The following is an 18,045-nucleotide window of genomic DNA, read 5'->3' on the forward strand; positions in this document are numbered from 1 at the left end:
TGTCACCAATAAATTAACGGGTATTTTTATATCACATTATAGTTGTTGCAGATAACTTGAAATATATTTACATTTATCACTACTTTGAAAAGATGCCAGCCATTAGCTCTGCCCCTGGAGTATGTTATTTAGCACATTAATAAAGAACACATACGTTACCAGATTTCCAGTTTGCTTTTTATTTATATTAAAGCTGTAATAAAATATAACTGTTTTCTTTTGAGTCCTATGTATTTTACTCTATGCATTGAAAACATTATTCTGAAATAAGATCCATAGGTATCATTGGGCTGCCAAAGGGGTCTGTGACATAAAAATGGCTAAGGACTCTGTCTTTAGAAGGGGCTGGTTTAATCACATCCTCTCCTGCTGCTGAGGTGGGCGCTGCTGACTTACGGTGCATGCACGTACAGGATGCAAAACGGCCAGGATCAAGGAGCGAGGGGGTGAGGGGCGAGAAGCGGGGAGGAGAGTTACAATTACAGTGTTTTTTTGCCTTAGACTGATGCACAGCTGACAGTGCTTTGAGTTAAGACATCAGAATTTGGAATCTCCAAATCCTGCTGGTGTCAGTGCATGGGGGTGGCAGTGGGGATCCTCTTAGGTGCCAGCAAACGCTGATGATTTAGAAAAACCTATGATAATATGGTGAGACAGAGCTGAGTCTAACAGAACTAGGCAGAATTAATTGCCTTCAGGAGAGAAAACGGCTTCTAGATCTAAGAAGTGTGTAACACTGTTGGCATATGTCAATATAAAGACAAAAGACATCTACTTTTAAAGATCATTAAAAACCTTTTTTATTGTGAAATGCAACATATATCAGGAGGACATACAGCATACGTGCCTAGAGTAATAAATAATTATAAAATGTGTAACTACAGCCAAGAGATTATATATCATCCCCCACCCCACCCCAGAAGCCTGCCATGGGCTTCTCTTTGATCATAAACCTCTCTGTTCCCTCGATGTAACCACCATCCCCACTTTTGTGGTTTTAATTTGCTGATTACTAATAAGATTGTGCCTCTTCTCCTATGTTTATTGGCTATGCTTTTTTTCTATGCAATGCAAGTTCATGTCTTTTGCCCATTGTCAATGCAGATATTTAACTGAGAGTCAGCTGCTTTTCTTGAATAAATGTACCCGATTGCTGCAATCTGAGAATTAGCCTTTGGTTAATTTCTAGAGCTCTGAAAAAGTTGATTTTGATAGTTTGTTTTTGTTTTTGTTTTTGTTTGCCAATGTTCTCAATGCTTCATGGAGCAAATTTTTGGAGGTCTTTACTGTTTTAGAAGTGCTTCTTCAGGATCGCATTGAATCTTATAGATCAGTTTGGAACTGTTTGTAATACTTTTTATCTGTGAAAGTGGAGTAGCTTGCCAATTACTTAGGCCTTCTTAAGGCCTTCTTTTATTTTTTAAAATATGTCTTTTGTTAGTTGCTGGTATACAGCAACACAATCCATTTCTATACAGTGATCCCACAGCCAGGCACCTTATTAACATTTATTCTCATCTCCATTAATTTCTCTGTCTTCTTTTTCATTTTCTACGTTGACAATCGTATAATCTTCAATAACGACCATTTGTTTCTTCCTTTGTGGTGCCTTCCCACTGTGCTGTTGTTGTCACCCTAATATCTCTGCATCTAGATTCACAAACAAGCTTGGCCTACAATTTTCCTTTTTTCTCCTCTCTGTTGAATTTGGATTATCAAGGTTATGGTGCCCTTGTAAGATGATGTGGGACTATTCCTTCTTCTTAAATTGTCTGAAACGGTGAGTACACAATTGGAACAAACTGTTTCTTGGAAGTTTGCTAGAACTCACCTGCAAAATGGCCCAAGTTTGGGACTCTCTTTGTGAAAAGATGTAAAATTACTGATTCAGTATTTTAATAAGTTATGGAATTGTAGGCATTCTGTTTCTTCTTGAGTTGGTTTTATTCAGCTATGTTTTCCAGGGGGAAAAAATTCCCCATTTCATCTAAGTTTTAAAGGCATAAGCATAAAGTTGTTGAACAATCGTATTATATTATTATCTGTAATTGCATCTCCTTTTTCATCCCTAACATTATTCACTTGTGCTTTCTATTTCTTATCTACCTTGCCAGATATGTGCTTGTCTTTTCAAAGAACCATCTTTTGGTTTTGTTTGTTTCTCTCTGTTGAGTATCTGTTTCCTATTTCATTGATTTTGGCTCTTGTTTTTACGATCTCCTTTTTTTGGTGCAGGGTGGGGACTTACTCTGTTGTTCTTTTTCTAACTTCTTAAATTAGACACTTAGCTAATTAATTTCAGCCTTTCTTCTTTTTCAGATTAGCATTTAAGAGGCTATTAATTTCCTTCAATTTACTGCTTTTACTGTAGCCCACAAGTTTTGATATGCAATATTTTTATTATTATTCAGTTCTAAATATTAAAAAAAATTTTTTTCCAGCATGATTTCTTTTTCCTGACCAAAAGGTTATTCAGAAATGTCAAGTTTTATGGTAATTTTGGATGTTGACATCTAACTTAATGGCACTGTGGTCTGGGAATGTGGTCTGCATGACATCAATTCTTTGAGATTTGCAAAGACACACTTTGTGGTCTCGCATGTGATAATTTCGGTCATTGCTGCACGTGTGCTTGAGAAGAATGTTGTTTTTTTTTTAAATGAGTGGTGGCAGGGTTCTGTGTTCATCAAATCTGTTTGATCAGATCTTCTACAGTTTTACTACATTTTATCTTTTGAAGTAGAAATAACTCAGAGAGACTTGAAGTCTTCCACGATGACACTGCTTTTCTCAATTTCTGCACGTAGTTCAAGTAATTATTGCTTTATATATAGATTTTTAGATTTTTAAAATTAGTTTTGTCTAGATTTAGGTTTATCTGGTGGTGAAAGAAACCACCAGAATGTATCTCTGCATGATGACCATCTCTACCTCTAACAATCCTTAAATCTATTTAATCTGAAATATAAACAACTAACCACCTTCATATTAGTTAGTATTTGCTTGGTGTTTCTTTTTAACATCCTTTTACTTTCAACCTTGGTGTGTTCATCCCTCAGATATACTGCTGATAAACTGCAAGTAACTGGATTTTATTTGTTTCATCCAATCCAGCAGTCTCAGGCTGTCCAAAGTCAGTTTGTTTCATTGACATTCATTATGATAATTGACATCTTTTGGCTTGTTTCCTTAGCTTGCTATTTGTCTTTTTTTTTTCTTTCTATGTTTCTCTTTTTTCCTCCTTTCTTGCTGTTTTTTTGTGGTGTGTGTGAGTTTTTCTTTTAATATGTTCATCTGGGAGCTTTCCTTTTATTGGTTTTTAGCTTGACTTTGTATTTCAATTGTTTGCTGTTAGATTTTTATCCAGTATTTCCGTACTATTAAGAAGGGAGGAACTATTTCCTTTATCAGTACTCTCTGCCATCTTATCTAGAAGCCTAAGTATGTATATGCACGCGCGCGCACACACACACACACACACACACACACACACACACACTCTCACCCACTTTCCCCCCCCATATACAAGAATTTTTGTGAGACTGGTTCCCAGAAATGTAATCTCCAGGTCAAAAAGTTATATACTATTTTGAAACTACACTTTAAACTTAATATTTCAAGGATACCTTTCCATGTCATTAGTCTTCTATAATACTATTATTTAATTGCTCATAATATTTTACTATTGTAAGATTAGCCATATTTTAAAACTAATTCCCTATTTTAAACACTAATTTTGCTTATAATTTATCACTGCTTAGAATTATAAGCAAACTGGTGATTAATATTCTTGGGCATACCAGAATGATTTCTTTTTTTCCCCCAAATTCCTAGAAGTAGAATTACTGGATACTCTTTGGAGTCCATGTATTTTAATATGTTTCCATACACAACACCAAATTTATACTCACAGTAAGTGTTTATGAGAATTTGGGGTCTCCAAATGTTTGAAAACTCTGGGTAATATAATTTCTCTTATCTTTGCCTGGTTGTCAGATGGAAGTTTATATCTCATTGTTTAAATTTACATTTTTTTCCTTATAAAGTTAAACATTTTAACATGCTTATGGTTACTTGTGTATCTTTGGTGAATTGTCTGCTTATCTGCTCAGACCAGTTCTCTTGGGGGCATGTAATTTTTTTAATGTAAAAAATATATTTTACATTAAGGATGGTATCCTTTATTATTTGTTGCAACCATTTCTTCCTAGTATACCATCTGCCTTTCAATTTAGCGTCTACAGTGATTTTTCATGTACAGAAGTTAATTTACTTTTCTATATTCAAATCGATCTTTTCCTTCATAATTTCTGATTTTGATGTCATGCTTCAAAAGGCCAGCTACAATTCCAACATTTTATACACATTTCCTTTTCTTAAAATTTTTTTTGGGGGGGATGGAGGTAGTTAGGTTTATTCATTTATTTATTTTTACAGGAGGTACTGGGGACTGGACCGAGGACCTCATGCATGTTGAGCATGTGCTCTACCACTTGAGCTATACTCTCCCCCTACATTTCCTTTTTTCCTTCTGGACTTCTCTTGTTTTAATTTTTACATACGGATCTTTAATTAGTTGGGGGCGTTTAAGGTTTGAGGTAGAAACCACACTTGTGTTTTCTTTTTTCTCCTAATGGTTACTGAGTTGTCCTAGCCCGTTCACTTGACAATTGACTCTATCTTCTTTATCATATATTAAATTCATTCAGATCCTTGTGTTTGTTTCCGACAGAGCAATGTGGCCCCGCGGAGCTGACCACTTCCTACACAGGTACTACAGTGTTTTCACTCTGTGGCTGCATTTCATACCTCAGATGGCAACTTCTCCCTCATGACTAAACTTGTGAAGGAATCTCCTGGCTCTTCTCACACAATTCTTTTTCATAATAAAATGTAAAATCGTTTTGTCAATCTCCTCCTCTCCCTACCAATCCCAGAACATAAAATGTTTTTCTATTATTTAAGGCTTCTTTTGTACCCCATAATAAAGTTTACAGTTTTTTTGTAGAGGGGGGGAGGTAGTCAGATTTATTTATTTTTGGAGGAGGTACTGGGGATTGAACCCAGGACCTTGTGCATGAGCTCTACCACTTGAGCTATACCCTCCTCCCTATAAAGTTTATAGTTTAAAAAAAAAACAGTTTTGAGATGTAATTCACATACCATACAGTTCACCCATCTAAAGTGTACAATTAAAATGGCTTTTAGTATATTCAGAGTTGTGCAATCATCAGTCGATTTTTAAACATTTTTTCCACCCCAAGGAAGAAATCTTATACCCACTAGCATTCAATCCCCATTTTCCTCCAACATCCCCGTGCTAGGCAACCACCACCTACTTTTTGTCTCTATGGAGTTGCCTACTCTGAATATTTCATAGAAATGGAATCATAGAGTGTACGGTCCTTTGTAATTGGCTTCTTTCACTTAGCGTGATGTGTTTTCAAGTTTCATACAGGTTGTAGCATGTGTCAGTAACTCATTTCTCTTTATGGTCAAATAATATCCACTGTATGAATATACAACGTTTTATTTATGCATTCATCCATTGATGGACATTTGTGTTGTGTCTACCTCTTGGCCAGCGAGCAACGCTGCTATGGGGATTTGTGCGTACGGTTTGTGTGCACATATGGTTTCACTTCCCTTCGGTATATACCCAGGAGTGGAATTGCTGGATCACAGGGTAACTCTATGTTTAACCTTTTGAGGAACCTCCAGACTGTTTCCCAAAGCATCTGCACCATTTTGCATTCCCACCAGCAGTGTATGTATGGGGGCTCCAAATTCTCCACATTCCTGTCAACACTTGTTACGGTCTTTTTGATGAGCGTGAAGTGGTTTTGATTTGCCTTTCTCTGATGGCTAATGATGTTGAGCATTTTTGCACATACTTGTTGGCCATTTCTATATTCTTTTTGGAGACATACCTACTTATGTCCTTTGCCCATTTTTCAATTGGCTTGTTTGTCTTTTTATTATTGATTTATAGTTCTTTATACATACTCTAGATTAAAATTCCTTCTCATATATATGATTTGCAATTTTTTCCTCCTATTCTGTGGGTTGTCTTTTGTTTCTAATGGTGTTCCGGAAGCCCAAAAGTTTTAAATTTTGATGATGTCTACCGTATCTATTTTTTTCTTTTGTTGTTTGTTGCTTTTGATGTCATATCTGAAAAAAAACACTGCCTGATCCAAGGTCATGAAGATTTACACCTATGTTTCCTTCTAAGAGTTTTATAGTTTTAACAATTACATTTAGGTCTTTGACTCCTTTGGAGTTAATTTCCACGTGTTAGTGTGAAGTAGGGATTCGGTTTCTTCCTTTTTCTTTTTTTGATATGGATATCCAATTGCCTCAGCGTGATTTCTGAAAAAGCAATTCCTTCCCTGTTTGAATTGTCCTGGCACCTTGATCAAAAATCAATTGATCGTAAACATGAGAGTTTGTTTCTGGACTCTCAATTGTATTCCGTTCATCTATAAATCTATCTGTAGCTTTGTGGTAAGTTTTGAAATCAGGGAGTTTGAGTCCCCCAGCTTTGTTCTCCTCTTTCAAGATTGTTTTGGCTATTCTGGGTCCCTTGAATGTCCTATTCTCAGGCATTTTTGTTGCTGGAATGAGCTCTCTTTTCTATTTGGTCACTGCTGTGTTTAGAAAACTATTGAATCTCATGTTTATTTTTGTGTCCAGCTATTTTACTGTAATCTCTCATGAGTTCTAAACATTTCCTTCTTGGCTAGGGTTTCTCAGGTAGACAATCATATCTTTTACAAGTAATGGTAAGTTTGACTCTTTCCAAATTTACGTCTCATTTATTTTTCTTCTCTTATTGTTTTCCCTTGTATTTCAGAATATGTCACACTATTCACAGTGTGACATCCTTGTTTTGTTTCTTCTTTTCATAGAAATGCCTCTGTTATTAAGGACTATATTATCTATTCCAGGTCATCACTAGGTATCACCTTGTCTCTTGACTTGAGATCAATACATTTACCATCTTGACAAAGCCTTTTTATTCCCAGTCACTAAGAATGTTCATCAGGGTACCTCTTATTAGGGTAATTACATGGTGTTTCTCCCATGTCCTATTCATATGATGAACAACATTAATAAACTTTTAACTTTGACCCGCCCCCCTCCCCCCTTTCCGTAAACTCTGTCTCCTGAGCCAGTGGGAACAAATTAGCTCACATTAACAGGAATAACTCTGGTCTCCCTGGTGCAGCTCCCACCTGTATAATATAGAACAGATGTCACAAACTGAAAGTCAGAAGGTCATGTCTCGTTTGGTCTGCAAGGGGATTTAAAATACTGTTTTGAATTAGTTTCCAGTGTTTAAAAATCAGGAGATTTCGGATTAAGAGTTCTAATTTTTGGCTTCTCCTTACAAATTATAAAAGCTGACCACATCAGTCCTGCATTCCCACAAGGTCACAGTGAGCTGAAGCGGCACCCTCTGAGGGGTGGGGGGCGGGCTTTAGAGGTCTCCTCATTTGCATCCTTTCCACACCCTCTTGTCTCCATACTCTACTGTTCTCAGACATCAAGGTCAGGGGTCAGTTGCCAGTTTTTGTATTTGTGCAGCTGTTTTTCTTATGGAATTAGGTGAAAGGGAAGTATGTTTTGTAATCATGTCTCTAGCAAGTGTGGGAAAAGAAAGAAGCCAAGAGGCAGAGGTGCTTCAGAAGCGATGGGAGTGTGTGTACTTCTCAGTGGACGAAGAATATTCCTACCTGTTTAACACACCATGTGGGCCTGTGGATGATGTGGGAGAGGGGCAGGGACACGTGAAACATTATTATCCTTCTGAAAGTCCGAACTATACAAAAAGCACTCGGAGAACTGCTTTTCTCACACCCTCTCTATCCCCATCCCTGTTTCCCCATTCTTTCTACCCTATTCCCACCCACCCTCTGTGGTAACCAACCATATTCATGTGTTGTTCATCCTTCCTGGATGTCTTTTTGCACAAACAGCAGATGCCTGCAGATATTTCCAAATCCTCTACTCTCTCACTCCACTCTTTACTGCAGTATTTTTTTTTTTTCAAGTATAGTACAATTTTGTCCTTTCAAGCTAGATAGAAGTCGTCCATGTAACTATCAGGGGATGGAGCCTCCTTCCCAACGTTTGATGTCATCGGTCTTAATTTTAGCTATTCTAATTGCTGTAAAGTGTTAACTCCTGGCTTTAATTTGCATTTCCCCAATGACTTACGAAGCTGGGCACCTTTTCATGTACTTATTGGCCATTCATATGTCTTCTTCTTTTGTGAAGTGTGTGTTCAAGTCTTTTGCTCATTTTAAAATTAGACTGTCTTTTTTTATTCTTGAGTTGTAGGAGTTCTTTACATGTTCCAGATATGTTACTTGTACAGTGAGGTTTCTAGTGTTGAATCTTGGTAGACAGTAAAACTGAGAGAGAGAAGGCAAGCGAAGGAGTTTGGGAGAAGATGAGGAATTCACTTCAGGACAGGAAGTGATGAAGGTGCCTTTGGATTATCCAGATAATATTCAGTAAGCACTTGGAATTCTAGATTCAGAGCTCAAGAGAGAAGTCTGGGCCAGGGATTTGGAAGGGGTCGGTCCGACAGGGATGGATGAAATTGCCCAGAAGAACAGAAGCAGCCTTATAGGAAACCTCCTGTATTACAATGTTTCAGAAAGAAGAAAAGGAAGCCAGAAAAGAAAAGTTGCTCAGAGGTGGAGGAGAAGACAAGGGGGGAATTTTCAAGGAAGGGTAGCATCAAATGTTGCAGTGAGGTTAAGAAAATGAGATGACTGGATGTGTCATTTGGAGTTTCCTTGGTGACTTTTTCAGAGCTCTGAGGAATAAATGTCAGATGAGGAAATGGAGACGGGGTAGGCTCCTCTTTGTAACCATCAGGCAATGAAAGGAGGGGAGAGGATACAAACATATATTTTTAATCGAAGCAACAACAGAGCTATATAAAGTGGTACATAATCAGGTGCCACAAGAGTGACAGGCATCTTGATTCCTACCAGCTGCTTTGGGGAGGTTGGAAGTAGAAAAGGGGGAAGAATGCGCCTGGGAAGCTGTAGTTCTAAGCTCTGGCCAACAGGGGTCAGGTGCTGATCAGATCTGTTGGTTAGTGACCTGCCCTCTTGGGACAGGGAGACACAGATGGAGCTGAGTGGGAGGGTGGGGGGATACCACGAAAGCTCAACATCTGGGTCACACCTGCTGGTGGAGAAAGAGAATGCCCACCTCTGAGAGGATGCGAGATGGGGCCGAGTGGGCTTCACGGGGTGCCCAGCTTCCTGGTAGTGAATTCTTAATGGGCAACTCTGTTTCAGTTTTCCTCCGTCTTCAGTTTTAGGAACACCAAGGGCATGTTAGAAGTCAAGGATGCCATAACGTCTCCAGCACGTTCTTTAGCTTTCAAAGTGCTCTTAGAATCCACCACGCCACTCCGGCACACACTCTGTCATTCCTGCTACTCAGTTCCAGGGCGGTTCTACCCCTTCCTCCCTCCCTGGCCACTTCTGGGCTGTCTTCATCTGCCCTCTTTCTCCTTTTTGTGGTGGAAAGTTAAGGAATGGGGAGACCAGAGTCCTTGCCCACCCTTCTCAAGTTATATGACTGTGGGCAGGCCTTCTCACAGGCTTTGTGGCTCTGGTTCCTTATCTGTAAAACTGTGGGTGCGGGGGTCCGGGTGGCAGACGAGGAGTAATAGTACTAGACGGTTCTGAGCGCCTCCCATCTCTAACTATAGGCTGGAACCAGTCCTCCGTGTTCACCCAAGGGTACTTTCTGTTTTTACGCCTTTGGGGAAGTTGCTTTTTTCTTGGTATCTGGCGAGTCAGGAAAAGAAAACTCATTGGGGTTCATGTCTCTCAAAGCCTCAGGTAGGGCTGTGGCTTTCAACCAACAATAACGGCCGACCTTGCGGCCGACTTTAAAGGCCTCTAACAGATACTGTGACACAGAGTCCCATTCGAGAGTGGAGGTGGGAATGCCAGCTTTACCCTGTTAACTCTGAAGTAAACCGCTGTTCTTTCGTTGCAAGCGCCGCCCGCACGGCAGCCAACCTTCTTGTTTCCACTTCGTAGTGAGGAAACGGAGGCACAGGGAAATGCTGCGCCTTCCGGGACGCCAGGAAGACTTCGCCCAGCTCTGGGTGAAGCGGCGTCGGCCGGCCGCGTGGCCCGTGCGGGGAGAGGCGGCGGCGAGCAGAGGGCCTCGACTCTGGACACGCCCCCGCCCCGCCCTGGGGAGCTGAGGAGAGGCTGAGCCACAGCCGCTGGTGACGCCAGGTGGGAAGTCAGGCCAGAGGCTGGAGCAGCAGGGCCGAAAGCCTGGATTGGCCGGTATTTCTAGGAAGGTTTCCGCCGAAGGGTGAGGGTCCCGGCGCCCGTCTGCACAGCAGGGCTGCAGGCATCTTAAAGGTTAAGAGCACCCAAAGAAAATAGAAGTAGGAGGAGGAAGTGGGGCGCTGGGTCGCAGTGAGAGAAGGAAGCAGCTAGTCGGAGCTTCCCCTTTCTCCTCCTTCCCCGAAGCCCCCACCCCAGCCCCTCGCCTGCTCCGCCCACCCAACCCGCCCGCTCAAAGCCGCGCTTCCGCTCCCCGGGCCGAGCCTCACCTTGCTCCTGGGGGGTCGCTGGTGCTCCGTGCTGGCGTCCCTCCGGCCGTGGCCACCCCGGGCCGGGGCTTGTTCCCTCCGAGGCGGACAGGTTCAGAGCTGGGGGTTGCTTCTCAGACGCGCTGCCGGCTCGGGCCAGACTCGGAGGATGCGTGGGGCAGGCTGGCGCCTCGCGAACGCCGCCCCGCCACCAGGTGGCGCGAGAGGCCGGCTGGACGGCCAGCCCCGCCCCGGCCCCGCTCCGAGCAGGCTCCGCCCCGGCGTGGCCCCGCCCCCAGCCCGCCGTCGGAGCCGAGCCGGGATAGATGCTGGTACGCTGGGTGCGCGGCTCCAGCTCCCGCGCTGCGGTCCCGACCGTACCCGGAGTCTCAGGGAGTCGCCGCTGGAGAGGGGCTCGGCGCCCGGCGGGGACTGCAGGTGTGTGGCCGGGGTGCGGGGGCACGGAGGGCAGGCGTAGGGGCTAGAGGCAGAGCCGGAGCTGGCCGGGGACCGTCCGGGAGCTCTGAGAGGAGCCGCTGCAGCGGGGTGGGCTGGACATCCTGCTGTCTTCCAGCTGCGTGGTAGGGTCCACTGCCGGGGGACGTGGTCCACACACACGCATTCCCAATAATCCCAGAGACAGAAGGGCGTCGGGGGGCCTTCCATAGTTATTTACGTGGCCACTGCTGGAAGCCTCTGTGCGGTCCGAGTGTGGCCGCAGCCTCCTGCTGCCTCTTTCAAGGCCGCCCTGTGTTGTGGAGTCGAGGGGTCTGCTCTGCGGCCCAGGAGCTCCCTCAGTGAGTTTTGGCGTGGCTGGAGGGGGGGGGAGCGGTTTAGCCATCAGGACCTCTAGCGAGCGTGGGCCCCCAGACAGTGGCTGCCCTTCTAGAGAACCGCACTCTCAGTGCTGTCAGAGGATCCGTGTTTACACCCTGGGTGTCTCTGCGTGTGTGCATGTGTGTGCGCCTGCGCCTGCGTGCTGGCCCATCCCAGGCCTGGGGTAAATAAGTAAGAAGTTCAGGTCAGTAGGAGGAAGGAGATTGTTCAGAGGGAAAAGGAAGACGAGATGAAAGCAGCAGGATGTGGTATCAAGTGAGTTACAAGCCTCTTGCAGAGAGGAGAGGTGGGTTTAGTTGAAATGAAGGCCAGAAGTAGGCCAGGTCTGCCTCCAAGGTCTCGGCTGGATCCCCTCCCCTTCCTCCCTCCCTGGATCTATCTTCTCATCCACACCTTCCTTCCTCCTGGCCTGGGGCCACCCAGCAAGGCACTGGTTCCCAGAGCTTCTTAAAACCCACATTCTCCAGGTACCCCCTTACAGCACAGCTTTCCAGGGGTGGGGCCTGGAATCTGCATTTTTTAAAAAATTGAATAAGCTCCTTAAGGGATGACACTGGAGCTGTTGCTTGGGAACCCGCGTGATGAGGAGGGAGGCCTGAGTCCCAGCCGGGCCCAGCTGGGTGACCATCAGTATCTTCTGCCCTCTCCCAGCCTGCTTCCCTATCTGTTAAATGGGCCCTAAAAGCGACCCCAGAGGGAAAATCAAATGAGAAAAGTGTGAGGAGAGCAATTCGGGAAGAATCGAGTGGAAGCTGTTTAGGAGTCCCTGGAGGGGTAGTGATGGAGAGACTCCACAGTGGAGGCTGCAGAGGAGGGTGTCCGTTGGAGGCTGCTCCGCAGTCCCAGGTTGGTCGTTGATCATGGGCCTTCTGGCTGAGCAGCGGGAGAGAGATCCCCAGTCGCCTTTTGGCCTGGGCAGCCCAGAGCTGGAGGCCCCAGCTTGGATTCAGACGTGCCTTCAAGTCATGTGCTGACTTGGTCTTCCTTCGGAGAATCTCACCTTAAGGGGCTGAGCTGGCCAGCCTGGTGGGACCTCTGTGAAGCAGAAGACTTGTTTGGCTCAGCTGTTTGGGGGCTGGAAGCCTGGATCAGGTTCTTAAGAGAGGAAGCTTCCAGAGGGACAGGATAGAGTGATCACCAGCAGTTCAAGGGGTATTAAGTTTGATTTTTGAACCTCTAGCATAGATGCAGAAGAGAGGGGCGGGTGGTAGGAAAGACTACATCTGACTTCTGCCCAAAGGGAAGACACCCATACCAAACATATGTTACATATCAGGGCATTCCTTGAAGATATCCGTATTTTCACATTTTAACAACTCTGAAATCAAGTTGCATCTCACTGTTGTAATAGGCAGTGATATTTCTTTCTCAGTGGTGCACAAAATGATGGTGCATCTTACAGTTCATGGCATCTTATTCAATTCTGTTCTACAGAATGGATGTTTTACAAACGTGGGGGATGCTTTAGATGTACACAGAATTATGTCATTCTCGTTAGTGAATTTGCACACATCACTTTTTCCAGTAGCTCTACCTTCTGAACACCGGAATTTTTCATTGTATCCAGTTTTAAAGGAAGTCTTTGTCAAATGTGTTGCTTGCCACTATAAATATGGCACATGGTGTATGATTTAACAATTTCTTGAAACTATCAAATGATTCTGCCTGCTGCTTGGTACCTTGAGTCTGCTCAGGACAAAATCTCTTCCATCTTTCTTTCTGTCCTTTTCCCCGTTAGCTGTCATTTCATGGTGTTGGGCAGCGGGCTAAGCACTTCATCTCCTTTCATCTTCGCAGCCACACGCTGAGGTTGCTACAGCTGTGATCCACGTTTCACGTAAGGGGAAACCGAGGGCCGAGACGACACTGCTCGGAGCGCCGGAGCTTGGCTGACTCTGGCCTCTGCTGTTGACCAGAGAGGACCCAGCCTGGGTAGCAGCCTGCCTGTATCTGTGGGTGTGGAGCGCATGGCTTGTGGGGCTTGACGTTGGGGGCCTGCACTGTGGCCGTCCTTAGGTCTTTCCCGTTTGCTTCTAGGCTAGTGGCTGGGAGGTTCTGGATAGTTGAGGTTATCAGCTACGTGGCTTCCAGATAAGTGAGATATAGCTGTAGCAAGGTGCACTGGACAGGAGGGTGGGGGCTGATGAGTAGGAAGAAGTAGGTGACTGGTGGCACAGAGCAGACACAGGGTCCTTCCTGAGTCTCCTGGATCTGCCAGAGGGAGTACTAGGTTTTGAACTTTAGAGTTGGCCTCAGTGGGAGATGCCTGCCTCCTGCCTCCAGCTTCCAGCCTTCCCCAGCTCCCAGCGCAGCCTCTCTCCTGCCACCAAGGTGATGTAAGACAACGAATCTGAGCAAGTCACTTTCCAGCTGCAAACCCTTCAGAGCTTCCATTGCCCTCTGGAGAAGGTCCGTACTCCTCAGCATGGCTAGCAAGACCTCGTCCCCCAGTCCCAGGCCACCCCGCCTGCTTCTGCTCCTAAAGCTCGGGCAAACCTCTGTGCCTTTGCACATGCTGTTCCTTCTCCCCGCAATGCCCTTCCCTTCCTCTACCTGCCCAGGGACTGTGAATTCATCCTTGGATGCCCAGCTGCAACCGTATCATCTCTGAAGTCTTTACATCTCTCCCAAGCCCCTCAGTACTGGCCACCCTGTCCTTCTGTCCTTACCACGCCTTTCAGGTCCTACCAGAGCACCACCACTCTGGCCTGTAAGGTCTGACCGGTGAGCAGAGCCACCTCATGCTCAGTGCACCTGTTCAGCTGTGACCTTGAAACTTCCCAGGATCTCATAGGCAAGAAATCCATGCACACCCGCAGTGGAGGCTGCTGAGTGCAGGGTGGTGTCAGGGGCAGGAGGGTGGGGTCAGGAGGGAGTGGTGCACTTTTCATTTTCATGTCCTCCAGAGTCCCGCCACTGTTGTTGTTGACCTAGGCAAATGAGTCTGTGTGGTTTCCTTGTGGAGGGGCAGGGCTGGGGTGTGACAGCTTCTGCCTCCCGTGGAGTCAGGGGGCCACTCCCAGCCCTGGGACCCTGGGTGAGTCCATGTGCATCTCTGGGTGTCAGTTTCCCCGTTTCCCTGGAAGCGTGCATTAGGCACTTTCCATGGCCCTTTCCTGACCCCCAGCATTCAGTTCTTTGGCTCAGCACCTCCGTACATGTGCCAGGCATGTGCTGGACTCTGAGGATCCTGAGCAAGACAGATCATGTTCCCGCCCTTGTGGAAATTAGTCTAGTGGGCAAGACACTAGGCACATATTGTTTAATTACGGTCGTGGAAACTGTGGGGTCCTGTGAGAGTATGAAAGGGAGCCTGAAATGGTTTGGGGGTTAAGGAGAGGCTTCCCTAAAGAAGTCACATTGGAGCTGAGACTTGAGAGATATAAAATTGAAGAATGTAGCAACACAAATAAAACACTGAGCAGACAGGTGCTAAGCGCTCTTGGGTGCACCCTCTCAGGTGTTCTTTTCAGAAACCCTGTGGAGTGTGGGGGCCTCCTCTCCTGTGAGAACCAGCTGAGAAGACTTTGGCATAGACCAGGCACTCATCCCCTGCCCCTCATCTCCTTCTTCCTTGCCCCCACCATACTCCAAGGTCCAGCCTTACTACATCAAGACCATCAGTGTTGGGGTGCCTCCCCTTTGCTTTGCACTGATCATCACCAGAGAGCATGTTCCGTTGCCGCGGCTGGGGCTCCTCGCAGGAGTCCCCTGCATTTGTGTTTTCACGCTGGTTGTCAAGGGCGAAGGGACACTCCGTCCACAGAAAACCACCACACTGTCTGCTGGGCCTTCATTATGTCCTTGGGAGCTGCTGTTCTTGCCGGGTGAAGCCACCCTGATTTTCTGTATCCTCTACGAAGTCACCCGGGCAGCACCCACAACCTTCTTCTTCATCCCAAGTTTTCTTCCCAGAACCGTGAGGTCTCTGCAGACGTATCTCTGGGTTTGGGGTCTGAGTATTTGTTCCTGAATGGCTTGGTGGTTTTGCTCTTGTCAGGCAATTCTGCCCACAGCCACTTCCACACAGCCTGGCTGAGGCCACCTACCTCCCGGTGCATCTTCTGGGTTAGATCACATCTACACCTACAGCTCTTATGGGAGAGTTTCAAACTCTTTCTTGATAATGGGCCACTTTGAAAAACTGATAAAGTGATAGATCATCTCCATCTTCCCCCACCCCCCCAAAAAGCTCATGCATGCATGCACACACACACTCTTTCTAAGTTTTGCATAAAACTTCGGGGTCTTTCTCAGACCTCTGCAGTCCATCAAGGAACCTGGTTAATAACCTCTGTTCTGGAAAACAGGACTTTGTCTACACCGATATCTTTGGCTAACCCCCAGCACAGCTCCACGCAGGAGCCAGCTGTTGTCAGAGACAAGCTGGGGGTGATGATAGGTACTGGACCCCTGCAGACTGCAGAGGGGGCCACCAGTGGCTCGCTGGTGAGATCTGGGGGCGCCAGGCCGGGGGGCCGAGCTCCCTGACCACTCACCCAGCCATCGCCATGCGCACACTTTCTGGGATTGTAATCAAGTCTTGAATTCAACCCATTTCCAAGGTGATTAAAGAGCATTACTTTGGCCTTCAAAGAAGCCCTCTGTTCTGCCCCCTAGCCAGGGGACTAGACTGAAGGCTGCGAATGAGACTCAGAGAAAGGGCACATTTGTAGCTCTTCGCACAGACAGAATCGGTCCGGGCAGCAGAGAGGCAGCTGCTGCTGGTGTTCGGGCCGCAGGTACTCTCCCCGCCTCCCGGCTCTCAGGGCCTGGCATGAGCCTGAGGCTTTGTTTCTCTGATGTGGTCACAGCTCTTTAGAGCCGATGCCTTGAAGTCAAGTACCACGTGTGAAAGAAGTTTTCTTTGATTCCTCATTTCTAAGGGTGTGTTAGGCATGACTGGAAGTGACGTTTGTCAATTACAGCTTGAAGCATCCACTGGGAAACTTGTACTCTTTCACCTTGAGCTAGATTTGCGTGGCATGTTAGCTCATTAACTTCCTTCCCTTGAGCCTTCCTTGCACGTCTGGAATAAACTCTGCTTGGTCGAGAGGTTTTGTTCTTGCAGTATAGTGCTTGGTTTGATCTGCTACCATTCTCTTTGGATTTTTGCGTCTATACTCCCAAGTAAGCCCAGCCTGTATTTTGCTTTTCTGTACTGCCGGAGATAGGTTGGGATGTGCTGGCTTTGCAACGTGATTTTGGAGGCATTTCAGCTCCTCCTGCACCCTGGGACAGCTTGTAGTGCAGGGAACGATCTGTTCCTCGGAAGTGGGAGAACGGCTCTGGTCTTTAGGTCTTCCACTGCCGGATGCTTGGTTCCCCACTCCCCAGGCCTTCCTCTCCCCTTCTCTCTTCTGCACACCTCGCAGGTGTACACCGATCACCTCAGTGCTCCCAAGCTGGGACCTGAGAGTCATCTTGGATTCTTGGCCTCAAACCAGTCAGCCACTCATTCCCATAAGTCCTGATGTTCTCCGCCCTTCGGCTGAGGGAAGGCCCTTCCCCCTCTGAGCTGCTGCCCGCCATCTGGAGTGTGATTCAACCCCCGGGCGCATTTATTGGGGACGCGGATAAACCACCTTACACCCAGAGAACGGGAACCCAGATAGCGATGGCATAATACAAATCACTCCGGAAGGAGAGGTGTTGTCCTCTAAGGGGAGGACGCAAGGGAGAAGTAATACCCATCTTCAGATGTTTGAAGGGCAGCATCCTTTGGAAAAGGTGAAGGCCTACCCTGTGGAGGTTGTTGTCCACGAAGGGAAAGGGACCCATAAAGGGAGATTGTAAGGAAACAGACCTCAGCTCAGCACAGGGAAGAGCTCAGAGAAATTCCGAACAGACTCACGATGGAATGGGTGTGGCCTTGCAGTAGTGAGTTCCCCATTGGGAGAAGCATTCAGGGAAAATGTATGTCAGATGTAGAAAGAAAAGCCATGAGAATGGAGACTGGGATCACTCCATTTCCGAGTCTCTAGTTCTCCAAATCGCAGTGGCTGTGTCTCACTGGCTGTATGAATGTTGGTTGTTCGGAGAACATAATTTGAATTTAAGAAATTCAGTCGCCTTGAATAAACAAATCCCAAAGCTGGGCAGTTCCCTTGCAAATCCCACAGGCTGACTTCACAGCCCATTCCCCCAAGGCAGGAGGAAACCACAGCCATCCCTGAGCCGCACCTGGACACTGGGATGCTGGGCCGCATTCCATGCTAGAGAAGGGGCTTTTGGGCGGGGGATCGTCTCTTGTTCTTGGCTCCTTCCAACACCTGGTGAAAGGGACTGCTTCGGAATCAGCTTCCTTGGGGGCTGTCCCAGATACGCTCTCGGGACCAACCCGCCCAACCTCCAGGGTTGAGCTGGGAATTAATGGCCTCTTGTTCTTGGGGTTTTTGAGCCAACATTTCATAGACCTTTGCATTTTGCATTCACTTCTGTATTGACATCTTGGGAGTTTCATTTTGAGAAAACCCAAAGCTCAGAGCTCTCCTTTGGCTTGTTATGGTGCTTAAGAGAACACAGGGGGCCGTGGTGTGACGTTCAGACTGCAGTGTGGGAATAGATGAGGTCTCTAGTCCGAGCTGTGCCCCGCTTACCTCCTCATCTCTCTGAGCCCG

At 46.2% G+C, this 18,045-nt stretch overlaps 1 protein-coding gene and 1 long non-coding RNA gene across 5 annotated transcripts in view; one reads left to right on the forward strand and one right to left on the reverse strand.

Annotated features, from left to right (window-relative positions):
• Nucleotides 1–8,909: 8,909 nt before the first annotated feature.
• Nucleotides 8,910–10,816, reverse strand: LOC141573559 (uncharacterized). The gene is made up of 2 exons (XR_012499365.1): nt 10,610–10,816; nt 8,910–10,408 (listed from the first exon to the last, which is right to left on the reverse strand). It is a non-coding gene; the product is annotated as an uncharacterized LOC141573559 (long non-coding RNA).
• Nucleotides 10,817–10,871: 55 nt separating this feature from the next.
• Nucleotides 10,872–18,045, forward strand: part of PIK3R5 (phosphoinositide-3-kinase regulatory subunit 5) — a 61,704-nt gene continuing 54,530 nt past the window's right edge. For 2 of the 4 annotated variants that reach the window (XM_074342215.1, XM_074342217.1), the window contains exon 1: nt 10,872–11,026. The gene's annotated coding sequence lies outside the window, so the exon portion shown is untranslated. The remainder of the gene's footprint in view (nt 11,027–18,045) is intronic. The other 2 variants (XM_074342216.1, XM_074342219.1) reach the window with 1 other exon arrangement.

This window comes from Camelus bactrianus, chromosome 16, assembly GCF_048773025.1.
Source record: "Camelus bactrianus isolate YW-2024 breed Bactrian camel chromosome 16, ASM4877302v1, whole genome shotgun sequence".
NCBI classification, from domain to species: Eukaryota; Metazoa; Chordata; class Mammalia; order Artiodactyla; family Camelidae; genus Camelus; species Camelus bactrianus.